This window comes from Heptranchias perlo, unplaced genomic scaffold (assembly GCF_035084215.1).
Source record: "Heptranchias perlo isolate sHepPer1 unplaced genomic scaffold, sHepPer1.hap1 HAP1_SCAFFOLD_669, whole genome shotgun sequence".
Classification (NCBI taxonomy): Eukaryota; Metazoa; Chordata; class Chondrichthyes; order Hexanchiformes; family Hexanchidae; genus Heptranchias; species Heptranchias perlo.
This window is the reverse complement of record NW_027139698.1, coordinates 2,806-29,548: the sequence shown is the minus strand read 5'-3', so window position 1 is coordinate 29,548 and position 26,743 is coordinate 2,806. Positions and strand designations below refer to the sequence as shown.

The window sequence follows — 26,743 nt, the reverse complement described above, 5'->3', positions numbered from 1 at the left end:
GTGTGATCGGGAGAGTGATCGAGGGGTTATAGTGTGTGTTAAATGGGACAGGGTGTGATCGGGAGAGTGATCGAGGGGTTATAGTGTGTGTTAAATGGGACAGTGTGTGATCGGGAGAGTGATCGAGGAGTTATAGTGTGTGTTAAATGGGACAGGGTGTGATCGGGAGAGTGATCGAGGGGTTATAGTGTGTGTTAAATGGGACAGGGTGTGATCGGGAGAGTGATCGAGGGGTTATAGTGTGTGTTAAATGGGACAGGGTGTGATCGGGAGAGTGATCGAGGGGTTATAGTGTGTGTTAAATGGGACAGTGTGTGATCGGGAGAGTGATCGAGGGGTTATAGTGAGTGTTAAATGGGACAGGGTGTGATCGGGAGAGTGATCGAGGGGTTATAGTGTGTGTTAAATGGGACAGTGTGTGATCGGGAGAGAGATCGAGGGGTTATAGTGTGTGTTAAATGGGACAGGGTGTGATCGCGAGAGTGATCGAGGGGTTATCGTCTGTGTTAAAGGGACAGTGTGTGATCGGGAGAGTGATCGAGGGGTTATTGTGTGTGTTAAATGGGACAGGGTGTGATCGGGAGAGTGATCGAGGGGTTATAGTGTGTGTTAAATGGGACAGTGAGTGATCGGGAGAGTGATCGAGGGGTTATAGTGTGTGTTAAATGGGACAGTGTGTGATCGGGAGAGAGATCGAGGGGTTATAGTGTGTGTTAAATGGGACAGGGTGTGATCGGGAGAGTGATCGAGGGGTTATAGTATGTGTTAAATGGGACAGGGTGTGATCGGGAGAGTGATCGAGGGGTTATAGTGTGTGTTAAATGGGACAGGGTGTGATCGGGAGAGTGATCGAGGGGTTATAGTGTGTGTTAAGTGGGACAGTGAGTGATCGGGAGAGTGATCGAGGGGTTATAGTGTGTGTTAAATGGGACAGTGTGTGATCGGGAGAGAGATCGAGGGGTTATAGTGTGTGTTAAATGGGACAGGGTGTGATCGGGAGAGTGATCGAGGGGTTATAGTGTGTGTTAAATGGGACAGTGTGTGATCGGGAGAGTGATCGAGGGGTTATAGTGTGTGTTAAATGGGACAGGGTGTGATCGGGAGAGTGATCGAGGGGTTATAGTGTGTGTTAAATGGGACAGGGTGTGATCGGGAGAGTGATCGAGGGGTTATAGTGTGTGTTAAATGGGACAGGGTGTGATCGGGAGAGTGATCGAGGGGTTATAGTGTGTGTTAAATGGGACAGGGTGTGATCGGGAGAGTGATCGAGGGGTTATAGTGTGTGTTAAATGGGACACGGTGTGATCGGGAGAGTGATCGAGGGGTTATAGTGTGTGTTAAATGGGACAGGGTGTGATCGGGAGAGTGATCGAGGGGTTATAGTATGTGTTAAATGGGACAGGGTGTGATCGGGAGAGTGATCGAGGGGTTATAGTGTGTGTTAAATGGGACAGTGTGTGATCGGGAGAGTGATCGAGGGGTTATAGTGTGTGTTAAATGGGACAGTGTGTGATCGGGAGAGAGATCGAGGGGTTATAGTGTGTGTTAAATGGGACAGTGTGTGATCGGGAGAGTGATCGAGGGGTTATAGTGTGTGTTAAATGGGACAGTGTGTGATCGGGAGAGTGATCGAGGGGTTATAGTGTGTGTTAAATGGGACAGTGTGTGATCGGGAGAGTGATCGAGGGGTTATAGTGTGTGTTAAATGGGACAGGGTGTGATCGGGAGAGTGATCGAGGGGTTATAGTGTGTTAAATGGGACAGGGTGTGATCGGGAGAGTGATCGAGGGGTTATAGTGTGTGTTAAATGGGACAGGGTGTGATCAGGAGAGTGATCGAGGGGTTATAGTGTGTGTTAAATGGGACAGTGTGTGATCGGGAGAGAGATCGAGGGGTTATAGTGTGTGTTAAATGGGACAGTGTATGATCGCGAAAGAGATCGAGGGGTTATAGTGTGTCTTAAATGGGACAGTGTGTGATCGGGAGAGTGATCGAGGGGTTATAGTGTGTCTTAAATGGGACAGTGTGTGATCGGGAGAGAGATCGAGGGGTTATAGTGTGTGTTAAATGGGACAGTGTATGATCGCGAAAGAGATCGAGGGGTTATAGTGTGTCTTAAATGGGACAGTGTGTGATCGGGAGAGAGATCGAGGGGTTATAGTGTGTGTTAAATGGGACAGTGTGTGATCGGGAGAGTGATCGAGGGGTTATAGTGTGTGTTAAATGGGACAGGGTGTGATCGGGAGAGTGATCGAGGGGTTATAGTGTGTGTGAAATGGGACATGGTGTGATCGGGAGAGTGATCGAGGGGTTATAGTGTGTGTTAAATGGGACAGTGTGTGATCGGGAGAGTGATCGAGGGGTTATAGTGTGTGTTAAATGGGACAGTGTGTGATCGGGAGAGTGATCGAGGGGTTATAGTGTGTGTTAAATGGGACAGGGTGTGATCGGGAGAGTGATCGAGGGGTTATAGTGTGTGTTAAATGGGACAGTGTGTGATGGGGAGAGAGATCGAGGGGTTATAGTGTGTGTTAAATGGGACAGTGTGTGATCGGGAGAGTGATCGAGGGGTTATAGTGTGTGTTAAATGGGACAGGGTGTGATCGGGAGAGAGATCGAGGGGTTATAGTGTGTGTTAAATGGGACAGTGTGTGATCGGGAGAGAGATCGAGGGGTTATAGTGTGTGTTAAATGGGACAGGGTGTGATCGGGAGAGAGATCGAGGGGTTATAGTGTGTGTTAAATGGGACAGGGTGTGATCGGGAGAGTGATCGAGGGGTTATAGTGTGTGTTAAATGGGACAGTGTGTGATCGGGAGAGTGATCGAGGGGTTATAGTGTGTGTTAAATGGGACAGGGTGTGATCGGGAGAGTGATCGAGGGGTTATAGTGTGTGTTAAATGGGACAGGGTGTGATCGGGAGAGAGATCGAGGGGTTATAGTGTGTGTTAAATGGGACAGTGTGTGATCGGGAGAGTGATCGAGGGGTTATAGTGTGTGTTAAATGGGACAGGGTGTGATCGGGAGAGTGATCGAGGGGTTATAGTGTGTGTTAAATGGGACAGGGTGTGATCGGGAGAGTGATCGAGGGGTTATAGTGTGTGTTAAATGGGACAGGGTGTGATGGGGAGAGTGATCGAGGGGTTATAGTGTGTGTTAAATGGGACAGGGTGTGATCGGGAGAGTGATCGAGGGGTTATAGTGTGTGTTAAATGGGACAGGGTGTGATCAGGAGAGTGATCGAGGGGTTATAGTGTGTGTTAAATGGGACAGTGTGTGATCGGGAGAGAGATCGAGGGGTTATAGTGTGTGTTAAATGGGACAGGGTGTGATCGGGAGAGTGATCGAGGGGTTTATAGTGTGTGTTAAATGGGACAGTGTGTGATCGGGAGAGTGATCGAGGGGTTATAGTGTGTGTTAAATGGGACAGGGTGTGATGGGGAGAGTGATCGAGGGGTTATAGTGTGTGTTAAATGGGACAGGGTGTGATCGGGAGAGTGATCGAGGGGTTATAGTGTGTGTTAAATGGGACAGGGTGTGATCAGGAGAGTGATCGAGGGGTTATAGTGTGTGTTAAATGGGACAGTGTGTGATCGGGAGAGAGATCGAGGGGTTATCGTGTGTGTTAAATGGGACAGGGTGTGATCGGGAGAGTGATCGAGGGGTTATAGTGTGTGTTAAATGGGACAGGGTGTGATCGGGAGAGTGATCGAGGGGTTATAGTGTGTGTTAAATGGGACAGGGTGTGATCGGGAGAGTGATCGAGGGGTTATAGTGTGTGTTAAATGGGACAGGGTGTGATCGGGAGAGTGATCGAGGGGTTATAGTGTGTGTTAAATGGGACAGTGTGTGATCGGGAGAGTGATCGAGGGGTCATACTGTGTGTTAAATGGGACAGGGTGTGATCGGGAGAGTGATCGAGGGGTTATAGTGTGTGTTAAATGGGACAGGGTGTGATCGGGAGAGTGATCGAGGGGTTATAGTGTGTGTTAAATGGAACAGTGTGTGATCGGGAGAGTGATCGAGGGGTTATAGTGTGTGTTAAATGGGACAGTGTGTGATCGGGAGAGTGATCGAGGGGTTATAGTGTGTGTTAAATGGGACAGGGTGTGATCGGGAGAGTGATCGAGGGGTTATAGTGTGTGTTAAATGGGACAGGGTGTGATCGGGAGAGTGATCGAGGGGTTATAGTGTGTGTTAAATGGGACAGTGTGTGATCGGGAGAGTGATCGAGGGGTTATAGTGTGTGTTAAATGGGACAGGGTGTGATCGGGAGAGTGATCGAGGGGTTATAGTGTGTGTTAAATGGGACAGTGTGTGATCGGGAGAGTGATCGAGGGGTTATAGTGTGTGTTAAATGGGACAGGGTGTGATCGGGAGAGTGATCGAGGGGTTATAGTGTGTGTGAAATGGGACAGTGTGTGATCGGGGGAGTGATCGAGGGGTTATAGTGTGTGTTAAATGGGACAGTGTGTGATCGGGAGAGTGATCGAGGGGTTATAGTGTGTGTTAAATGGGACAGTGTGTGATCGGGGGAGTGATCGAGGGGTTATAGTGTGTGTTAAATGGGACAGGGTGTGATCGGGAGAGAGATCGAGGGGTTATAGTATGTGTTAAATGGGACAGGGAGTGATCGGGAGAGTGATCGAGGGGTTATAGTGTGTGTTAAATGGGACAGTGTGTGATCGGGAGAGAGATCGAGGGGTTATAGCGTGTGTTAAATCTCATGGGATCCAAGGTGATGTAGCCAATTGGATACAAAATTGGATTGACGACAGAAGACAGAGGGTGGTTGTAGAGGGTTGTTTTTCAAACTGGAGGCCTGTGTCCAGCGGTGTGCCTCAGGGATCGGTGCTGGGTCCGCTGTTATTTGTTATTTATATTAATGATTTGGATGAGAATTTAGGAGGCATGGTTAGTAAGTTTGCAGATGACACCAAGATTGGTGGCATTGTGGACAGTGAAGAAGGTTATCTGGGATTGCAACGGGATCTTGATCAATTGGGCCAGTGGGCCGATGAATGGCAGATGGAGTTTAATTTAGATAAATGTGAGGTGATGCATTTTGGTAGATCGAATCGGGCCAGGACCTACTCCGTTAATGGTAGGGCGTTGGGGAGAGTTATAGAACAAAGAGATCTGGGAGTACAGATTCATAGCTCCTTGAAAGTGGAGTCACAGGTGGATAGGGTGGTGAAGAAGGCATTCAGCATGCTTGGTTTCATTGGTCAGAACATTGAATGCAGGAGTTGGGATGTCTTGTTGAAGTTGTACAGGGCATTGGTGAGGCCACACTTGGAGTACTGTGTACAGTTCTGGTCACCCTATTATAGAAAGGATATTATTAAACTAGAAAGAGTGCAGAAAAGATTTACTAGGATGCTACCGGGACTTGATGGTTTGACTTTTCGGGAGAGGTGAGATAGACTGGGACTTTTTTCCCTGGAGAGTAGGAGGTTAAGGGGTGATCTTATAGAAGTCTATAAAATAATGAGGGGCATAGATAAGGTCGATAGTCAAAATCTTTTCCCAAAGGTAGGGGAGTCTATAACGAGGGGGCATAGATTTAAGGTGAGAGGGGAGAGATACAAAAGGGTCCAGAGGGGCAATTTTTTCACTCAAAGGGTGGTGAGTGTCTGGAACGAGCTGCCAGAGGCAGTAGTAGAGGCGGGTACAATTTTGTCTTTTAAAAAGCATTTGGACAGTTACATGGGTAAGATGGGTATAGAGGGATATGGGCCAAGTGCAGGCAATTGGGACTAGCTTAGTGGTATAAACTGGGCGACATGGACATGTTGGGCCGAAGGGCCTGTTTCCATGTTGTAACTTCTATGATTCTATGATTCTATGACAGGGTGTGATCGGGGGAGTGATCGAGGGGTTTTTGTGTGTGTTAAATGGGACAGTGTGTGATCAGGAGAGTGATCGAGGGGTTATTGTGTGTGTTAAATGGGACAATTGTAAACAATTTTACAACACCAAGTTATAGTCCAGCAATTTTATTTTAAATTCACAAGCTTTCGGAGGCTTCCCCCTTCCTCAGGTGAACGATGTGAAAGGGGGAAGGGGGAAGCCTCCGAAAGCTTGTGAATTTAAAATAAAATTGCTGGACTATAACTTGGTGTTGTAAAATTGTTTACAATTGTCAACCCCAGTCCATCACCGGCATCTCCACATCTTAAATGGGACAGGGTGTGATCGGGAGAGTGATCGAGGGGTTATAGTGTGTGTGAAATGGGACAGTGTGTTTTTTTAAAATTTTTTTATTCGTTCACGGGATGTGGGCGTCGCTGGCAAGGCCGGCATTTATTGCCCATCCCTAATTGCCCTCGAGAAGGTGGTGGTGAGCCGCCTTCTTGAACCGCTGCAGTCCGTGTGGTGACGGTTCTCCCACAGTGCTGTTAGGAAGGGAGTTCCAGGATTTTGACCCAGCGACAATGAAGGAACGGTGATATATTTCCAAGTCGGGATGGTGTGTGACTTGGAGGGGAACGTGCAGGTGGTGTTGTTCCCATGTGCCTGCTGCTCTTGTCCTTCTAGGTGGTAGAGGTCGCGGGTTTGGGAGGTGCTGTCGAAGAAGCCTTGGCGAGTTGCTGCAGTGCATCCTGTGGATGGTCCACACTGCAGCCACAGTGCGCCGGTGGTGAAGGGAGTGAATGTTTAGGGTGGTGGATGGGGTGCCAATCAAGCGGGCTGCTTTATCTTGGATGGTGTCAAGCTTCTTGAGTGTTGTTGGAGCTGCACTCATCCAGGCAAGTGGAGAGTATTCCATCACACTCCTGACTTGTGCCTTGTAGATGGTGGAAAGGCTTTGGGGAGTCAGGAGGTGAGTCACTTGCCGCAGAATACCCAGCCTCTGACCTGCTCTCGGAGCCACAGTATTTATATGGCTGGTCCAGTTAAGTTTCTGGTCAATGGTGACCCCCAGGATGTTGATGGTGGTGGATTCGGTGATGGTAATGCCGTTGAATGTCAAGGGGAAGTGGTTAGACTCTCTCTTGTTGGAGATGGTCATTGCCTGGCACTTATCTGGCGCGAATGTTACTTGCCACTTATCAGCCCAAGCCTGGATGTTGTCCAGGTCTTGCTGCATGCAGGCTCGGACTGCTTCATTATCTGAGGGGTTGCGAATGGAACTGAACACTGTGCAGTCATCAGCGAACATCCCCATTTCTGACCTTATGATGGAGGGAAGGTCATTGATGAAGCAGCTGAAGATGGTTGGGCCTAGGACACTGCCCTGAGGAACTCCTGCAGCAATGCCCTGGGGCTGAGATGACTGGCCTCCAACAACCACTACCATCTTCCTTTGTGCTCGGTATGACTCCAGCCACTGGAGAGTTTTCCCCCTGATTCCCATTGACTTCAATTTTACTAGGGCTCCTTGGTGCCACACTCGGTCAAATGCTGCCTTGATGTCAAGGGCAGTCACTCTCACCTCACCTCTGGAATTCAGCTCTTTTGTCCATGTTTGGACCAAGGCTGTAATGAGGTCTGGAGCCGAGTGGTCCTGGCGGAACCCAAACTGAGCATCGGTGAGCAGGTTATTGGTGAGTAAGTGCCGCTTGATAGCACTGTCGACGACACCTTCCATCACTTTGCTGATGATTGAGAGTAGACTGATGGGGCGGTAATTGGCCGGATTGGATTTGTCCTGCTTTTTGTGGACAGGACATACCTGGGCAACTTTCCACATTGTCGGGTGGATGCCAGTGTTGTAGCTGTACTGGAACAGCTTGGCTGGAGGCGCAGCTAGTTCTGGAGCACAAGTCTTCAGCACTACAGCAGGGATGTTGTCGGGGCCCATAGCCTTTGCTGTATCCAGTGCACTCAGCCGTTTCTTGATATCACGTGGAGTGAATCGAATTGGCCGAAGACTGGCTTCCGTGATGGTGGGGATATCGGGAGGAGGCACTTCTGGCTGAAGATGGTTGCAAACGCTTCAGCCTTGTCTTTTGCACTCACGTGCTGGACTCTGCCATCATTGAGAATGGGGATGTTTACAGAGCCTCCTCCTCCCGTTAGTTGTTTAATTGTCCACCACCATTCACGACTGGATGTGGCAGGACTGCAGAGCTTTGATCTGATCCGTTGGTTGTGGAATCGCTTAGCTCTGTCTATAGCATGTTGCTTCCGCTGTTTAGCATGCGTGTAGTCCTGAGTTGTAGCTTCACCAGGTTGGCACCTCATTTTTAGGTATGCCTGGTGCTGCTCCTGGCATGCTCTTCTACACTCCTCATTGAACCAGGGTTGATCCCCTGGCTTGTTGGTAATGGTAGAGTGAGGAATATGCCGGGCCATGAGGTTACAGATTGTGCTGGAATACAATTCTGCTGCTGCTGATGGCCCACAGTGCCTCATGGATGCCCAGTTTTGAGCTGCGAGATCTGTTCTGAATGTATCCCATTTAGCACGGTGGTAGTGCCACACAACACGTTGGATGGTGTCCTCAGTGCGAAGACGGGATTTCATCTCCACGAGGACTGTGCGGTGGTCACTCCTACCAATACTGTCATGGACAGATGCATCTGCGACAGGTAGATTGTGAGGACGAGGTCAAGTAAGTTTTTCCCTCGTGTTGGTTCGCTCACCACCTGCCGCAGGCCCAGTCTCGCAGCTATGTCCTTCAGGACTCGGCCAGCTCGGTCAGTAGTGGTGCTACCGAGCCACTCTTGGTGATGGACATTGAAGTCCCCCACCCAGAGTACATTCTGTGCCCTTGCTACCCTCAGTGCTTCCTCCAAGTGGTGCTCAACATGGAGGAGGACTGATTCATCAGCTGAGGGAGGGCGGTAGGTGGTAATCAGCAGGAGGTTTCCTTGCCCATGTTTGACCTGATGCCATGAGATTTCATGGGGTCCAGAGTCAATGTTGAGGACTCCCAGGGCCACTCCCTCCTGACTGTATATCACTGTACCGCCACCTCTGGTGGGTCTGTCCTGCCGGTGGGACAGGACATACCCAGGGATGGTGATGGAAGAGTCTGGGACGTTGGCTGAAAGGTATGATTCTGTGAGTGTGGCTATGTCAGGCTGTTGCTTGACTCGTCTGTGGGACTGATCCCCCAATTTTGGCACAAGTCCCCAGATGTTCGTAAGGAGGACCTTGCAGGGTCGACTGGGCTTGGTGTTTTGCCGTTGTCGTGTCCGGTGCCTAGTGGTCCGATGCCGGGTGGTCCGTCCGGTTTTATTCTTATTATGACTTTTCGTAGCGAGATTTTACAACTGAGTGGCTTGCTAGGCCATTTCAGAGGGCAATTAAGAATCAACCACATTGCTGTGGGTCTGGAGTCACATATAGGCCAGACCGGGTAAGGACGTCAGGTTTCCTTCCCTAAAGGACATTAGTGAACGGGAGAGTGATCGAGGGGTTATAGTGTGTGTTAAATGGGACAGGGTGTGATCGGGAGAGTGATCGAGGGGTTATAGTGTGTGTTAAATGGGACAGGGTGTGATCGGGAGAGTGATCGAGGGGTTATAGTGTGTGTTAAATGGGACAGGGTGTGATCGGGAGAGTGATCGAGGGGTTATAGTGTGTGTTAAATGGGACAGGGTGTGATCGGGAGAGTGATCGAGGGGTTATAGTGTGTGTTAAATGGGACAGGGTGTGATCGGGAGAGTGATCGAGGGGTTATAGTGTGTGTTAAATGGGACAGGGTGTGATCGGGAGAGTGATCGAGGGGTTATAGTGTGTGTTAAATGGGACAGGGTGTGATCGGGAGAGTGATCGAGGGGTTATAGTGTGTGTTAAATGGGACAGGGTGTGATCGGGAGAGTGATCGAGGGGTTATAGTGTGTGTTAAATGGGACAGGGTGTGATCGGGAGAGTGATCGAGGGGTTATAGTGTGTGTTAAATGGGACAGGGTGTGATCGGGAGAGTGATCGAGGGGTTATAGTGTGTGTTAAATGGGACAGGGTGTGATCGGGAGAGTGATCGAGGGGTTATAGTGTGTCTTAAATGGGACAGGGTGTGATCGGGAGAGTGATCGAGGGGTTATAGTGTGTGTTAAATGGGACAGGGTGTGATCGGGAGAGTGATCGAGGGGTTATAGTGTGTGTTAAATGGGACAGGGTGTGATCGGGAGAGTGATCGAGGGGTTCTCGTGTGTGTTAAATGGGACAGGGTGTGATCGGGAGAGTGATCGAGGGGTTATAGTGTGTGTTAAATGGGACAGGGTGTGATCGGGAGAGTGATCGAGGGGTTATAGTGTGTGTTAAATGGGACAGGGTGTGATCGGGAGAGTGATCGAGGGGTTATAGTGTGTGTTAAATGGGACATGGTGTGATCGGGAGAGTGATCGAGGGGTTATAGTGTGTGTTAAATGGGACAGGGTGTGATCGGGAGAGTGATCGAGGGGTTATAGTGTGTGTTAAATGGGACAGGGTGTGATCGGGAGAGTGATCGAGGGGTTATAGTGTGTGTTAAATGGGACATGGTGTGATCGGGAGAGTGATCGAGGGGTCATACTGTGTGTTAAATGGGACAGTGTGTGATTGGGAGTGATTGAGGGGATATTGCTGAAAAGTTTATTGAGTTGAAATGAATTTACTTCAGGTGCTGTGAACACTCAGTCGGTCAGGCGGATGCTTTGTTTCAAACTTTCTCGATCTGTCAGCACAATGTGCGTGCTGGAATGAACTGAAATGTAAATTGCTGACCCCATTGGCCGATCTCGTGGAGTTTGTGATAATCAGGCTGCCGACACTCGGTGCTGTCCGCAGCTCTCTGTTCACGATCTGCCTCTCCATTCTGCCTTCCCTTCTCCGCTTGCAGGTGGCCATTTTGTTTGTAAGACCTTTGACCTCTTCACACCGTTCAGCGTGGGGCTCATTTACCTGCTGTACATTTGCTTCGAGCGAGTCTCACTGTTCAAACCAGTGACCAGCCGCCCAGCCAACTCCGAGAGGTGAGCCTTCTCTTCCTTCCAGTTCAGTCTGCACACCATTGCTGAGGTCGAAAGGCAGCCCGGGGGTTGTTGCGGGGTGGGGGGCGTTGCTGTGGTCAAAGGGCAGCCTGGGTGGGGGCGCGGGTGCGGTCTCTGAGGTCAAAGGGCAGTCCCATGGGTCACTCGTCGAAGGGCAGCCTGGAGTTTGGGAGGGGTGGGTCGGGGCGCGGTCACTGAGGTCAAAGGACAGTGTTGGGGTTACTTCGAGTGTACAGCACAGAAACAGGCCATTCGGCCCAACAGGTCCATGCCGGTGTTTATGCTCCACACGAGCCTCCTCCCTCCCGACTTCATCTCACCCTATCAGAATGCCCTTCTATTCCTTTCTCCCTCATGTGTTTATCCAGCTTCCCCTTAAATGTATCTCTACGATTCACCTCAATCACTCCCTGTGGGAGCGAGTTCCACATTCTCACCACTCTCTGGGGAAAGAAGTTTCTCCTGAATTCCCTATTGAATTTATTGGTGAATATTTTAACTTTATGACCTCTAGTTTTGGACTCCCCACAAGTGGAAACATCTTCTCTACTTTTACTCCATACGAACATACGAATTAAGAGCAGGAGTCGGCCATTCGGCCCCTCGAACCTGCTCTGCCATTTGATAAGATCATGGCTGATCTCATTGCGACCTCAACCCTACTTTCCCGTCTACCTCCTATAACCTTTGACCCCCTCGTTAATTGGGAATCTATCGAACTCAGCCTTAAAAATATTCACTGACCCTGCCTCCCCCGCTCTCTGGGGAAGGGAGTTCCACAGACTCACCACCCTCTGATGGAAAAAAATTCTCCTCATCTCCGTCTTAAATGGGAGACCCCTTATTTTTAAACTGTGGCCCCGAGTTCTAGTCTCTCCCACAAGGGGAAACATCCCCTCAGCATCTACCCCTTCTAGTCCCCTCAGGATCTTATATGTTTCAATAAGATCACCTCTCATTCTTCTAAACTCCAGTGTATACAGGCCCAACTTGTCCAACCTTTCCTCATAAGATAACCCCCTCATCCCAGGAATCAGTCGAGTGAACCTTCTCTGAACCACCTCCAAAGCCATTATGTCCTTTCTTAAATAAGGAGACCAAAACTGCACACAGTATTCTAGATGTGGTCTCACCAATGCCCTGTACAACTGGAGCAAAACATCTCGACTTTTATATTCCATTCCCCTTGCAATAAATGACAACATTCCATTTGCCTTCCTAATCACTTGCTGTACCTGCATACTAACTTTTTGTGATTCATGTGCTGGGACACCCAGATCCCTCTGTACCTCAGAGTTCTGCAATCTCTCTCCATTTAAATAATATACTGCTTTTCTATTCCTCCTGCCAAAGTGAACCAGTTCACATTTTCCCACATTATACTCCATCTGCCAATTTTTGCCCACTCACTTAACCTATCTATATCCCTTTACAGACTCCTTATGTCCTCTTCACAACTTACTTTCCCACCTACCTTTGTGTTATCAGTAAATTTAACAACCATACATTCGGTCCCTTCATCCAAGTCATTGATATAGATTGTAAATAGTTGAGGCCCAAGCACTGATCCTGTGGCTCTCCACTCGTTACATCTTGCCAACCTGAAAATGACCCATTTATTCCTACTCTCTGTTTCCTGTGAGCTCACCAATCCTTTATCCATGCTAAATACTAATACTTTACCCTATGAAACCCTTTCATTGAAAGATTACAGCACAGAAGGAGGCCATTCAGCCCATCGAGTCCGTGCCGGCTCTCTAAGAGCAATCCAGCTGGTCCCACTCCCCCGCCCTGTCCATGTAGCCCTGCAAATTTTTTCCTTTTCAAGTCCTTATCCAGTTCCCTTTTGAAGGCCATGATTGAATCTGCCTCCACCACCCCCTCGGGCAGTGCATTCCAGATCCTAACCACTCGCTGCGTAAAAAAGTTTCTCCTCATGTCACCTTTGGTTCTTTTGCCAATCACCTTAAATCTGTGTCCTCTGGTTACCGACCCCTCCGCTAAGGGAAATAGGCCCTCACTATCATTCTATTTCGGCCCCTCGTAATTTTATACACCTCAATTAAATCTCCCCTCAGCCTCCACTGTTCCAGGGAAAACAACCCCAGCCTGTCCAATCTTTCCTCATAGCTAAAATTCTCCAGTCCTGGCAACATCCTCGTAAATCTCCTCTGCACCCTCTCGAGTGCAATCACATCTTTCCTGTAATGTGGTGACCAGAACTGTACACAGTATTCAAGCTGTGGCCTAACTAGTGTTTTATACAGTTCCAGCATAACATCCCTGCTCTTATATTCTATGCCTCGACTAATAAAGGAAAGTATCCCGTATGCCTTCTTAACCACCTTATCTACCTGTCCTGCTACCTTCAGGGATCTGTGGACGTGCACTCCAAGGTCCCTCACTTCCTCTGCACCTCTCAGTATCCTCCCATTTATTGTGTATTCCCTTGCCTTGTTTGCTCTCCCAAATGCATTACCTCACACTTCTCCGGATTGAATTCCATTTGCCACTTTTCTGCCCATCTGACCAGTCCATTGATATCTTCCTGCAGTCTACAGCTTTCCTCCTCACTATCAACCACACGGCCCATCTTTGTATCATCTGCAAATCTCTTAATCATGCCCCCCACGTTTAAGTCCAAGTCATTAATATGGACCACAAAAAGCAAGGGACTGAGTACTGAGCCCTGTGGAACCCCACTGGAAACATCCTTCCAGTCACAGAAACACCCATCGACCATTACCCTTTGCTTCCTGCCACTGAGACAATTTTGGATCCAATTTGCCACATTCCCTTGGATCCCATGGGCTTTTACTTTTTTGACCAATCTGCCATGTGGGACCTTGTCAAAAGCCTTGCTAAAATCCATGTAGACTACATCAAACGCACGACCCTCATCGACCCTCCTTGTTACCGCCTCAAAAAATTCAATCAAGTTAGTCAGACACAACCTTCCCTTAACAAATCCATGCTGACTGTCCTTGATTACTCCGTGCCTTTCTAAGTGACGGTTTATCCTGTCCCTCAGAATTGATTCCAATAATTTGCCCACCACCGAGGTTAGACTGACTGGCCTGTAATTACTCGGTCTATCCCTCACTCCCTTTTTAAACAACGGTATAATGTTAGCAGTCCTCCAATCCTCCGGCCCCACGCCTGTATCCAGTGAGGATTGGAAAATGATGGTCAGAGCCTCCGCTATTTCCTCCCTGGCTTCTCTTAACAGCCTGGGATACATTTCATCCGGGCCTGGTGATTTATCTACTTTCAAAGATGCTAATCCCCTTAATACTTCCTCTCTCACTATGTTTATCCCATCCAATATTTCACACTCCTCCTCCTGAACTACAATCTCTGCATCATCCCTCTCCTTTGTGAAGACAGATGCAAAGTATTCATTAAGAACCATCCCCACATCTTCCGCCTCCACTCATAGGTCACCTTTTTGGTCTCTAATAGGCCCTACTCTTTCCTTAGTTATCCTCTTGCTCTTTATGTATTTATAAAACATCTTTGGGTTTTCTTCGATTTTACCGTCGAATATTTTTTCATGCCCTCTCTTTGTTTTCCTAATTTCCTGTTTAATTTCACCCCTGCACTTTCTATCCTCCTCTCGGCTTTCTGCCATATTGAGCTCTCGGTGTCTGACATAAGTTTCCCTTTTTTACCTTATCTTACCCGGAATGCTTCTTGTCATCCAGAGGGCTCGAGATTTGGGACTCCCTCCCTTTTTCTTGGTGGGAACATGTTTACTCTGAACCCCTTGAATCTCCCCCTTGAATGCCTCCCACTGCTCTGACACTGATTTACCTTCAAGTTGCTGTTTCCAGTCCACTTTTGCTAAATCACTTCTCAGCTCAGTAAAATTGGCCTTTCCCCAATTGTGAACTTTTACTCCTGTTCCATCTCTGTCCTTTTCCATAACTATGATAAATCTAACTGTATTATGATCACTATCACCTTTGGTTCTTTTGCCAATCACCTTAAATCTGTGTCCTCTGGTTCTTGACCCTTCCGCCAATGGGAACAGTTTCTCTCTATCTACTCTGTCTGGACCCTTCATGATTTTGAACACCTCGATCAAATCTCCTCACAACCGTCTCTGTTCCAAGGAGAACAACCCCAGCTTGGGGAAGGTTTAAACTAGAGTGGCAGGGGGATGGGAACCTGAGCGGGGAGTCAGAAGGGAGTAAAGTTGAGAGCAGTAAGCGAGGGGAAGACCCAGGGGAAATTTACAATACAAATAGTTCAAACAGTTGTTCAAGAACAAGTGAAAGGGAAAAGTGTCGAGCAGCGGAAAGAAAGTGTACTTTAGACACGACAGATAAAGTGAAAACTAGAAGGCGTAAGGCGATTAACCCAGCATCAAAGCTGAAGGTCAGGCTCGGGTGTGTGGCCCAACTAAGAGTTCTATATACAAACGCACGGAGTATAAGGAATAAATTAAATGAACTACAGGTTCAAATTCAAATTGGAGGGTATGACATGATAGCTATTACTGAGACATGGCTGCAGGATGGTCAGGATTGGGAACTGAATATATCAGGTTATAAGGTCTACAGGAGAGATAGGGAAAATGGAAGAGGGGGAGGAGTAGCCTTAGTGATTGGAGATGAAATCACTTCAATGATAAAGGAGGATATAACGAGAGGTAAGCAGCCAACAGAGACCTTATGGGTTGAATTGAGAAATAGGAAAGGATCTAAGACTATAGTGGGAGTTGTGTACAGGAGCCCTGGCAGCAGCTCTGAAGTGCTAGATTGTATCAATGCAGAGATTAGACAAGCGTGTAAGAAAGGCATTGTGGTCTTAATGGGGGACTTTAACCTTCACAGAGATTGGGAAAAGCAGACTAGCAACTGTCAGAAAGGTAGTGAATTTCTTGAGTGTGTCCGGGATAGTTTTCTATAGCAGTATGTCCTGGAGGCAACAAGGGGGCAAGCCATACTAGATTTAGTAATGAGTAATGAACCAGATTTAGTTAACGGCTTAACTGTGCGTGAACATCTATCCAATAGTGATCATAACGTGATCGAGTTCAAGGTAGTGTTTAAAAGGGAAAAAAGTGAATCAGCTGCTAAGATTCTAGACTTGGGTAAGGCCGACTTCAATGGGATGAGACAGAGACTGTCCACAGTAAACTGGGCAAATCTGTTAATGGGTAAAACGACTGATGATCAGTGGGAAATGTTTAAAGAAACATTTAACGTGATACAGAATCGGTTTATACCCCTGAGGGGCAAGAACTCTACTTGCCAAAAAAAACAGCCATGGACAACTAAAGAGGTAAGGGACAGAATAAGACATAAGGAAAGGGCATAGAAAAAGGCAAAAAATGGCACAGATCCTGGCGAATGGGAAAGATACAAAGATCAACAAAGGGTCACAAAACAGATAGTAAGAGCTACAAAAAGAGAGTTTGAAAAGAAACTTGCAAGGGATATCAAAACCAATACGAAGAACTTTTATAGTTATATTAGGAAAAAGAGGGTGGTCCTATAAGCTTCTCCAGTCTATCCACGTAACTAAAGTCCCTCATCCCTGGAATCATTCCAGTAAATCTCTTCTGCACCCTCTCTAAGGCCTTCACATCTTTCCTGAAGTGCGGTGCCCAGAACTGGACACAATACTCCAGTTGTGGTCGAACCAGTGTTTTATAAAGGTTGATCATGACTTCCATACTTTTGTACTCTCTGCCTCTATTTATAAAGCCCAGGATCCCGTATGCTTTTTTAACCACTTTCTCAACCTGCCCTGCCACCTTTAACGATTTGTGTACATATACCCCCAGATCTCTCTGTTCCTGTACCCCTTTTAGACTTGTACCCTCTAGTTTATATTGCCTCTCCTCGTTCTTCCTACCGAAATCTATCACTTCGTTTTTTTCTGCATTAAATTTCATCTGCCACGTGTCCGCCCATTCTACCAGCCTGTCTATATCCTCTTGAAGTCTATCACTATCCTCCTCACTGTTCACTGCACTTCCAAGTTTTGTGTCATCTGCAAATTTTGAAATTGTGCCCTGTACTCCCAAGTCCAAGTCATTAATATATATCAAGAAAAGCAGTGGTCCCAGCACTGACCCCTGGGGAACACCACTGTACACCTCCCTCCAGTCCGAAAAACAACCGTTCACCACTACTCTCTGTTTCCTGTCCCTTACCCAATTCTGTATCCATGTTGCTGCTGCCCCCTTTATTCCATGGGCCACAATCTTGATGATAAACCTACCGTGCGGCATTTTATCAAACGCCTTTTGAAAGTCCATATACACCACATCCACCGCATTGCCCTCATCGACCCTCTCTGTTACCTCATCAAAAAACTCCCATCAGGTTAGTTAAACACGATTTGCCTTTAACAAATCCGTGCTGGCTTTCCCTAATCAATCCATACTTGTCCAAGTGACTGTTAATTCTGTCCCAGATTATCGTTTCTAAAAGTTTCCCCACCACTGAGGTTAAACTGACTGGCCTGTAGTTGCTGGGTTTATCCTTACACCCTTTTTTGAACAAGGGTGTAACATTTGCAATTCTCCAGTCCTCTGGCACCACCCCCGTATCTACGGATATTTGGAAGATTATGACCAGTACCTCCGCAATTTCCACCCTTACTTCCCTCAGCAACCTCGGATGCATCCCATCCGGACCGGGTGACTTATCCACTTTAAGTACAGCTGGACTTTCCAGTACCTCCTCTTTATCAATTTTTAGCCCATCCAGTATCTCAACTATATCATCCTTTACTGAGACTCTGGCAGCATCTTCTCCCTTGGTAAAGACAGATGCAAAGTCCTCATTTAGTACCTCGGCCATGCCCTCTGCCTCCATGAGTAGATCTCCTTTATGGTCCCTAATCGGCCCCACCCCTCCTCTTACGACCCTTGATAATCTTACAGACCTTTAACATATCACCCCTCAGTCCTTTCTCAGGCAGCAGATATACGCTCCAGTTCTGGTATCATTCTTCGAATCTTTACAGCATCCCCTCCAATGCCTTGAGATCATTTTGTGATTTGGGGTTTCTCTGTCTCCTGGTGTAGTAACACGGTCGTCTCTCACTCCGTGTTGTCCCAGGTACGTGGTGTGTCGAGGATTGAACTCTGGGACAGATTCGATTCGGGAATATCTCTTCAACATCAATCTGAAGCTCAACCATCTGAGAGGGAGTGAGCAGGATGTGGTCAGTGTGGTACCTCTGGACATCATCAAATCCGACACTGACTTCTACCAATACATGCTGACGTCCAACCAGCGGTGAGTCCCTGCCTCCTTCACACGGAACCCTCACCCTCACCCTCCCCTCACCCTCCCCTCACCCTCCCCTCACCCTCCCCTCACCCTCCCCTCACCCTCACCCTCACCCTCCCCTCACCCTCCACTCACCGTCTCCCCGTCTCCTTCACCAACCGTCTCTCCCTCCCCTCACCCTCACCCTCACCCTCCCCTCACCCTCCACTCACCCTCCCCTCACCCTCACCCTCCACTCACCGTCTCCCTGTCTCCTCCACCAACCGTCTCTCCCTCCCCTCACCCTCACCCTCACCCTCCACTCACCCTCACCCTCACCCTCCACTCACCGTCTCCCTGTCTCCTCCACCAACCGTCTCTCCCTCCCCTCACCCTCACCCTCACCCTCCCCTCACCCTCCACTCACCGTCTCCCTGTCTCCTCCACCAACCGTCTCTCCCTCCCCTCACCCTCACCCTCCACTCACCCTCACCCTCACCCTCCCCTCACCCTCACCCTCACCCTCTCCCTCCCCTCACCCTCCGCTCACACTCCGCTCACCCTCCGCTCACCCTCACCCTCCACTCACCCTCACCCTCCACTCACCCTCACCCTCCACTCACCCTCACCCTCCACTCACCCTCACCCTCACCCTCCCCTCACCCTCCGCTCACCCTCCACTCACCCTCACCATCCACTCACCGTCTCCCTGTCTCCTCCACCAACCGTCTCTCCCTCCCCTCACCCTCACCCTCCACTCACCCTCACCCTCACCCTCCCCTCACCCTCCACTCACCCTCACCCTCCCCTCACCCTCACCCTCCACTCACCCTCCACTCACCCTCACCCTCCCCTCACCCTCACCCTCACCCTCCCCTCACCCTCACCCTCCCCTCACCCTCACCCTCCCCTCACCCTCCGCTCACCCTCCACTCACCCTCACCCTCCACTCACCCTCCACTCACCCTCACCCTCCCCTCACCCTCACCCTCCCCTCACCCTCCCCTCACCCTCCCCTCACCCTCACCCTCCCCTCACCCTCCCCTCACCCTCCACTCACCGTCTCCCTGTCTCCTCCACCAACCGTCTCTCCCTCCCCTCACCCTCACCCTCCACTCACCCTCCGCTCACCCTCCACTCACCGTCTCCCTGTCTCCTCCACCAACCGTCTCTCCCTCCCCTCACCCTCTCCCTCCCCTCACCCTCCGCTCACCCTCCGCTCACCCTCACCCTCCGCTCACCCTCACCCTCCACTCACCCTCACCCTCCACTCACCCTCACCCTCACCCTCCCCTCACCCTCACCCTCCCCTCACCCTCCGCTCACCCTCCACTCACCCTCACCATCCACTCACCGTCTCCCTGTCTCCTCCACCAACCGTCTCTCCCTCCCCTCACCCTCACCCTCCACTCACCCTCACCCTCACCCTCCCCTCACCCTCCACTCACCCTCACCCTCCCCTCACCCTCACCCTCCACTCACCCTCCACTCACCCTCACCCTCCCCTCACCCTCACCCTCACCCTCCCCTCACCCTCACCCTCCCCTCACCCTCACCCTCCCCTCACCCTCCGCTCACCCTCCACTCACCCTCCACTCACCCTCACCCTCCCCTCACCCTCACCCTCCCCTCACCCTCCCCTCACCCTCCCCTCACCCTCCCCTCACCCTCCCCTCACCCTCACCCTCCCCTCACCCTCCACTCACCCTCCACTCACCGTCTCCCTGTCTCCTCCACCAACCGTCTCTCCCTCCCCTCACCCTCACCCTCCACTCACCCTCCGCTCACCCTCCACTCACCGTCTCCCTGTCTCCTCCACCAACCGTCTCTCCCTCCCCTCACCCTCACCCTCCACTCACCCTCACCCTCACCCTCCACTCACCCTCACCCTCACCCTCCCCTCACCCTCACCCTCCACTCACCCTCACCCTCACCCTCACCCTCCACTCACCCTCACCCTCACCCTCCCCTCACCCTCACCCTCCACTCACCCTCACCCTCACCCTCCCCTCACCCTCACCCTCCCCTCACCCTCACCCTCCCCTCACCCTCACCCTCCCCTCACCCTCACCCTCCACTCACCCTCACCCTCCACTCACCGTCTCCCCGTCTCCTTCACCAACCATCTCTCCCTCCCCTCACCCTCACCCTCACCGTCTTCCCCTCCCCTCACCGTCTTCCCCTCCCCTCACCGTCTTCCCCTCCCCTCACCGTCTTCCCCTCCCCTCACCGTCTTCCCCTCCCCTCACCGTCTTCCCCTCCCCTCACCGTCTTCCCCTCCCCTCACCCTCCACTCACCGTCTCCCTGTCTCCTCCACCAACCGTCTCTCCCTCCCCTCACCCTCACCCTCCACTCACCCTCACCCTCCCCTCACCCTCACCCTCCGCTCACCCTCCGCTCACCCTCACCCTCCACTCACCCTCACCCTCCCCTCACCCTCCCCTCACCCTCCACTCACCGTCTCCCCGTCTCCTTCACCAACCATCTCTCCCTCCCCTCACCCTCACCCTCACCGTCTTCCCCTCCCCTCACCGTCTTCCCCTCCCCTCACCGTCTTCCCCGTCCCCTCCCCTCCCCGTCTCCCCGCCCCCCCTCGCCGCCCCCCCTCGCCGTCCCCCAGTGTGAGTAACCAGTCTCTCTCTCTTTCTCTCTCCCTTCCAGCCATGCCATGATGCAGGTCAAGGCTCTCGCTAAAATCCACGCCTTCATCCGTGATTCGTGAGTTCCAACCTTGTTTAAACTCCGCACCTATTCTCTCCGGCTTTCCTCCCCTTCGGGCTCCAGTCCCCCTGGCGCCGGCCCCAACTGATCCTTCTTGATCTGTGAGCTCAGACAGTGATATTCGACAGGGGAGACATCGCACACAGTGCTGATCCTGTATTCACTTGATATCCACCCACTTTCCATCAGGAACAGGAACGCTGTCTGATTTCCTGGTTGACAGTCACAGCGCGCGATGTGAGAAGTTCCCTCTTTATCTTGTCTGAAGGCAGTTACATAGGAACAGGAGGAGGTCATTCAGCCCCTCGAGCCTGTTCCGCCATTCAGTGAGATCACGGTTGATCTGTGATCTAACTCCATATACCTGCCTTTGACCCATATCCCTTAATACCTTTGGTTGCCAAAAAGCTATCTATCTCAGATTTAAATTTAGCAATTGAGCTCGCATCAATTGCCGTTTGCGGAAGAGAGTTCCAAACTTCAACCACACTTTGTGTGTAGAAATGTTTTCTAATCTCACTCCTGAAAGGTCTGGCTCTAATTTTTAGACTGTGCCCCCTACTCCTAGAATCCCCAACCAGCGGAAATAGTTTCTCTCTATCCACCCTATCTGTTCCCCTTAATATCTTATAAACTTCGATCAGATCACCCCTTAACCTTCGAAACTCCAGAGAATACAACCCCAATTTGTGTAATCTCTCCTCGTAACTAAACCCTTGAAGTCCGGGTATCATTCTAGTAAACCTACGCTGCACTCCCTCCAAGGCCAATATGTCCTTCCGAAGGTGCGGTGCCCAGAACTGCTCACAGTACTCCAGGTGCGGTCTAACCAGGGTTTTGTATAGCTGCAGCATAACTTCTGCCCCCTTGTACTCCAGTCCTCTCGATATAAAGGCCAGCATTCCATTTGCCTTCTTGATTATTTTACCTCACATTTGTCTACATTGAATTCCATTTGCCACAGTTTTGCCCATTCACCTAATCTATCAATATTGCTTTGTAATTTTATGTTTTCATCTACACTGCTTACAATGCCACCAATCTTTGTGTCATCGGCAAATTGGATTTGTGGCTCTCTCTCCCCTCATCTAAGTCGTTAATAAATATTGTGAATAATTGAGGCCTCAAGACAGATCCCTGTGGGACTCCACTAGTCACATCCTGCCAATGTGAGTACCTTCCCATTATCCCTACTCTCTGTCTCCTGCCACTCAGCCAGTCTCCTAACCAAGTCAATAATTCACCCTCAATTCCATGGGCTTCTATCTTAGCTAACAATCTCTAATGTGGGACTTTATCAAATGCCTTCTGGAAGTCCATATAAATAACATCCATTGACATTCCCCTGTCCACTACTTTAGTCACCTCTTCAAAAAATTCAATCAGGTTTGTCAGGCACGACCTACCTTTCACAAATCCATGCTGGCTCTCTCTGATTAACTGAAAATTCTCGAGGTGTTCAGTCACCCTATCCTTAATTATAGACTCCAGCATTTTCCCCACAACAGATGTTCGGCCAACTGGTCTATAATTCCCTGGTTTCCCTCTCTCTCCTTTCTTAAAAGCGGAGTGACATGTGCAATTTTCCAATCTAGAGGGACAGTTCCAGAATCACGAGAACTCTGGTTACTGGTCACCTTGTCTGAAAGTAGTTACCTGGTTAATAGTCCCGGTGCCAATAGCTAGTTACCTGGTTAATGGTCACTGTGTCTGAAGCTGGTAACCTGGTTAATGGTCATGGTGTCTGAAGGTAGTTATCTGGTTAATGGTTATGGTGTCAATAGCTAGTTACCTGGTTAATGGTCAAAGTATCTGAAGCTGGTTACTGGTCACAGTGCCTGAAGCTAGTTACCTGGTTAATGGTCACGGTGTCTGAAGCTGGTTACCTGGTTAATGGTCACGTGCTGAAGCTGGTTACCTGGTTAATGGTCACGTGCTGAAGCTGGTTACCTGGTTAATGGTCACGGTGCCTGAAGCTAGCCACCTGGTTAATGGTCACGGTGCTGAAGCTGGTTACCTGGTTAATGGTCACGGTGTCTGAAGCTGGTTACCTGGTTAATGGTCACATGCTGAGGTAGTTATCTAGTTAATGGTGTTCTGTGGCCTGGGTAATCTCAGACCTGGTACAGTGCAGCCCATGGATCTAAGTCTATGTTTTTCTCCTGCAGGAACCTGAATGAGACACGACAGGCTGATATCCGGAAGGAGTGTCTCAAACTGTGGGGGGTGAGTATTGGAGAGGGGGCAGGGCGATGGGTCTGGCACGTCCTCATAACCGCCTCCAATCCCTGAAGGTGCCGACTCTCCCCGGGGTACAGTCCCTGAAGGTGCTGACTCTCCCCGGGGTACAGTCCCTGAAGGTGCTGACTCTCCCCGGGGTCCAGTCCCTGAAGGTGCTGACTCTCCCGGGGGTACAGTCCCTGAAGGTGCTGACTCTCCCCGGGGTCCAGTCCCTGAAGGTGCTGACTCTCCCCGGGGTCCAGTCCCTGAAGGTGCTGACTCTCCCCGGGGTCCAGTCCCTGAAGGTGCTGACTCTCCCCGGGGTACAGTCCCTGAAGGTGCCGACTCTCCCCGGGGTCCAGTCCCTGAAGGTGCCGACTCTCCCCGGGGTCCAGTCCCTGAAGGTGCCGACTCTCCCCCGGGGTCCAGTCCCTGAAGGTGCTGACTCTCCCGGGGGTACAGTCCCTGAAGGTGCTGACTCTCCCCGGGGTCCAGTCCCTGAAGGTGCTGACTCTCCCCGGGGTACAGTCCCTGAAGGTGCTGACTCTCCCCGGGGTACAGTCCCTGAAGGTGCTGACTCTCCCCGGGGTCCAGTCCCTGAAGGTGCTGACTCTCCCCGGGGTCCAGTCCCTGAAGGTGCTGACTCTCCCCGGGGTCCAGTCCCTGAAGGTGCTGACTCTCCCCGGGGTCCAGTCCCTGAAGGTGCTGACTCTCCCCGGGGTCCAGTCCCTGAAGGTGCTGACTCTCCCCCGGGGTCCAGTCCCTGAAGGTGCTGACTCTCCCCGGGGTCCAGTCCCTGAAGGTGCTGACTCTCCCCGGGGTCCAGTCCCTGAAGGTGCCGACTCTCCCCGGGGTCCAGTCCCTGAAGGTACCGACTCTCCCCGGGGGTCCAGTCCCTGAAGGTGCCGACTCTCCCCGGGGTCCAGTCCCTGAAGGTGCCGACTCTCCCCGGGGTACAGTCCCTGAAGGTGCCGACTCTCCCCGGGGTACAGTCCCTGAAGGTGCCGACTCTCCCCGGGGTCCAGTCCCTGAAGGTGCCGACTCTCCCCGGGGTCCAGTCCCTGAAGGTGCCGACTCTCCCCGGGGTCCAGTCCCTGAAGGTGCTGACTCTCCCCGGGGTACAGTCCCTGAAGGTGCTGACTCTCCCCGGGGTCCAGTCCCTGAAGGTACTGACTCTCCCTGGGGTACAGTCCCTGAAGGTGCCGACTCTCCCCGGGGTACAGTCCCTGAAGGTACTGACTCTCCCTGGGGTCCAGTCCCTGAAGGTGCCGACTCTCCCCGGGGTCCAGTCCCTGAAGGTGCCGACTCTCCCCGGGGTCCAGTCCCTGAAGGTGCTGACTCTCCCCGGGGTCCAGTCCCTGAAGATGCCGACTCTCCCCGGGGTCCAGTCCCTGAAGGTGCTGACTCTCCCCGGGGTCCAGTCCCTGAAGGTGCTGACTCTCCCCGGGGTCCAGTCCCTGAAGGTACTGACTCTCCCTGGGGTCCAGTCCCTGAAGGTGCCGACTCTCCCCGGGGTCCAGTCCCTGAAGGTGCCGACTCTCCCCCGGGGTCCAGTCCCTGAAGGTGCTGACTCTCCCCGGGGTCCAGTCCCTGAAGGTGCCGACTCTCCCCGGGGTCCAGTCCCTGAAGGTGCTGACTCTCCCCGGGGTACAGTCCCTGAAGGTGCTGACTCTCCCCGGGGTCCAGTCCCTGAAGGTACTGACTCTCCCTGGGGTACAGTCCCTGAAGGTGCTGACTCTCCCCGGGGTCCAGTCCCTGAAGGTGCCGACTCTCCCCGGGGTACAGTCCCTGAAGGTGCTGACTCTCCCCGGGGTCCAGTCCCTGAAGGTGCTGACTCTCCCCGGGGTACAGTCCCTGAAGGTGCCGACTCTCCCCGGGGTACAGTCCCTGAAGGTGCCGACTCTCCCCGGGGTCCAGTCCCTGAAGGTGCTGACTCTCCCCGGGGTCCAGTCCCTGAAGGTACTGACTCTCCCCGGGGTCCAGTCCCTGAAGGTGCTGACTCTCCCCGGGGTCCAGTCCCTGAAGGTGCTGACTCTCCCCGGGGTCCAGTCCCTGAAGGTGCCGACTCTCCCCGGGGTCCAGTCCCTGAAGGTGCTGACTCTCCCCGGGGTCCAGTCCCTGAAGGTGCCGACTCTCCCCGGGGTACAGTTCCTGAAGGTGCCGACTCTCCCCGGGGTACAGTCCCTGAAGGTGCTGACTCTCCCCGGGGTACAGTCCCTGAAGGTGCTGACTCTCCCCGGGGTCCAGTCCCTGAAGGTGCTGACTCTCCCCGGGGTACAGTCCCTGAAGGTGCTGACTCTCCCCGGGGTCCTGTCCCTGAAGGTGCTGACTCTCCCCGGGGTCCAGTCCCTGAAGGTGCTGACTCTCCCCGGGGTCCAGTCCCTGAAGGTGCCGACTCTCCCCGGGGTACAGTCCCTGAAGGTGCCGACTCTCCCCGGGGTCCAGTCCCTGAAGGTGCCGACTCTCCCCGGGGTACAGTCCCTGAAGGTGCCGACTCTCCCCGGGGTACAGTCCCTGAAGGTGCTGACTCTCCCCGGGGTACAGTCCCTGAAGGTGCTGACTCTCCCCGGGGTCCAGTCCCTGAAGGTGCCGACTCTCCCCGGGGTCCAGTCCCTGAAGGTGCTGACTCTCCCCGGGGTACAGTCCCTGAAGGTGCTGACTCTCCCCGGGGTCCAGTCCCCCCCCCGCTCTTCCCCCCCCCGCGCTCTTCCCCCCCGCGCTCTTCCCCCCCGCGCTCTTCCCCCCCCGCGCTCTTCCCCCTCCCGCTCTTCCCCCTCCCGCTCTTCCCCCCCCGCTCTTCCCCCTCCCCCCGCGCTCTTCCCCCCCCGCTCTTCCCCCTCCCCCCGCGCTCTTCCCCCCCCGCGCTCTTCCCCCCCGCGCTCTTCCCCCCCGCGCTCTTCCCCCCCCGCGCTCTTCCCCCCCCGCGCTCTTCCCCCCCCCGCGCTCTTCCCCCCCCCCGCGCTCTTCCCCCCCCGCGCTCTTCCCCCCCCGCGCTCTTCCCCCCCCCGCGCTCTTCCCCCCCCCGCGCTCTTCCCCCCCCCGCGCTCTTCCCCCCCCCGCGCTCTTCCCCCCCCGCTCTTCCCCCCCCGCTCTTCCCCCCCCGCTGTTCCCCCCCCGCTCTTCCCCCCCCGCTCTTCCCCCCCCGCTCTTCCCCCCCCGCTCTTCCCCCCCCCGCTCTTCCCCCTCCTGCTCTTCCCCCCCCGCTCTTCCCCCCTCCCCCGCGCTCTTCCCCCTCCCCCCGCGCTCTTTCCCCCCCCGCGCTCTTCCCCCCCGCTCTTCCCCCCGCGCTCTCCCCCCCCCGCTCTTCCCCCCCCCCGCTCTTCCCCCTCCCGCTCTTCCCCCCCCCCGCTCTTCCCCCCGCGCTCTCCCCCCCCGCTCTTCCCCCCCCCCCGCTCTTCCCCCCCCCGCTCTTCCCCCCCCGCTCTCCCCCCCCGCTCTCCCCCCCCGCTCTTCCCCCCCCGCGCTCTTCCCCCCCGCGCTCTTCCCCCCCCGCGCTCTTCCCCCCCCCGCGCTCTTCCCCCCCCCGCGCTCTTCCCCCCCCCGCGCTCTTCCCCCCCCCGCGCTCTTCCCCCCCCCGCGCTCTTCCCCCCCCGCGCTCTTCCCCCCCCCCGCGCTCTTCCCCCCCCCGCGCTCTTTCCCCCCCCC

The 26,743-nt window shown here is 52.6% G+C and overlaps 1 pseudogene; it reads left to right on the top strand.

Moving 5' to 3' along the window:
• Positions 1-23,104, top strand: part of LOC137318231 (cap-specific mRNA (nucleoside-2'-O-)-methyltransferase 1-like) — a 66,159-nt pseudogene extending 43,055 nt beyond the window's left edge.
• The last annotated feature ends 3,639 nt before the right edge of the window (positions 23,105-26,743 follow it).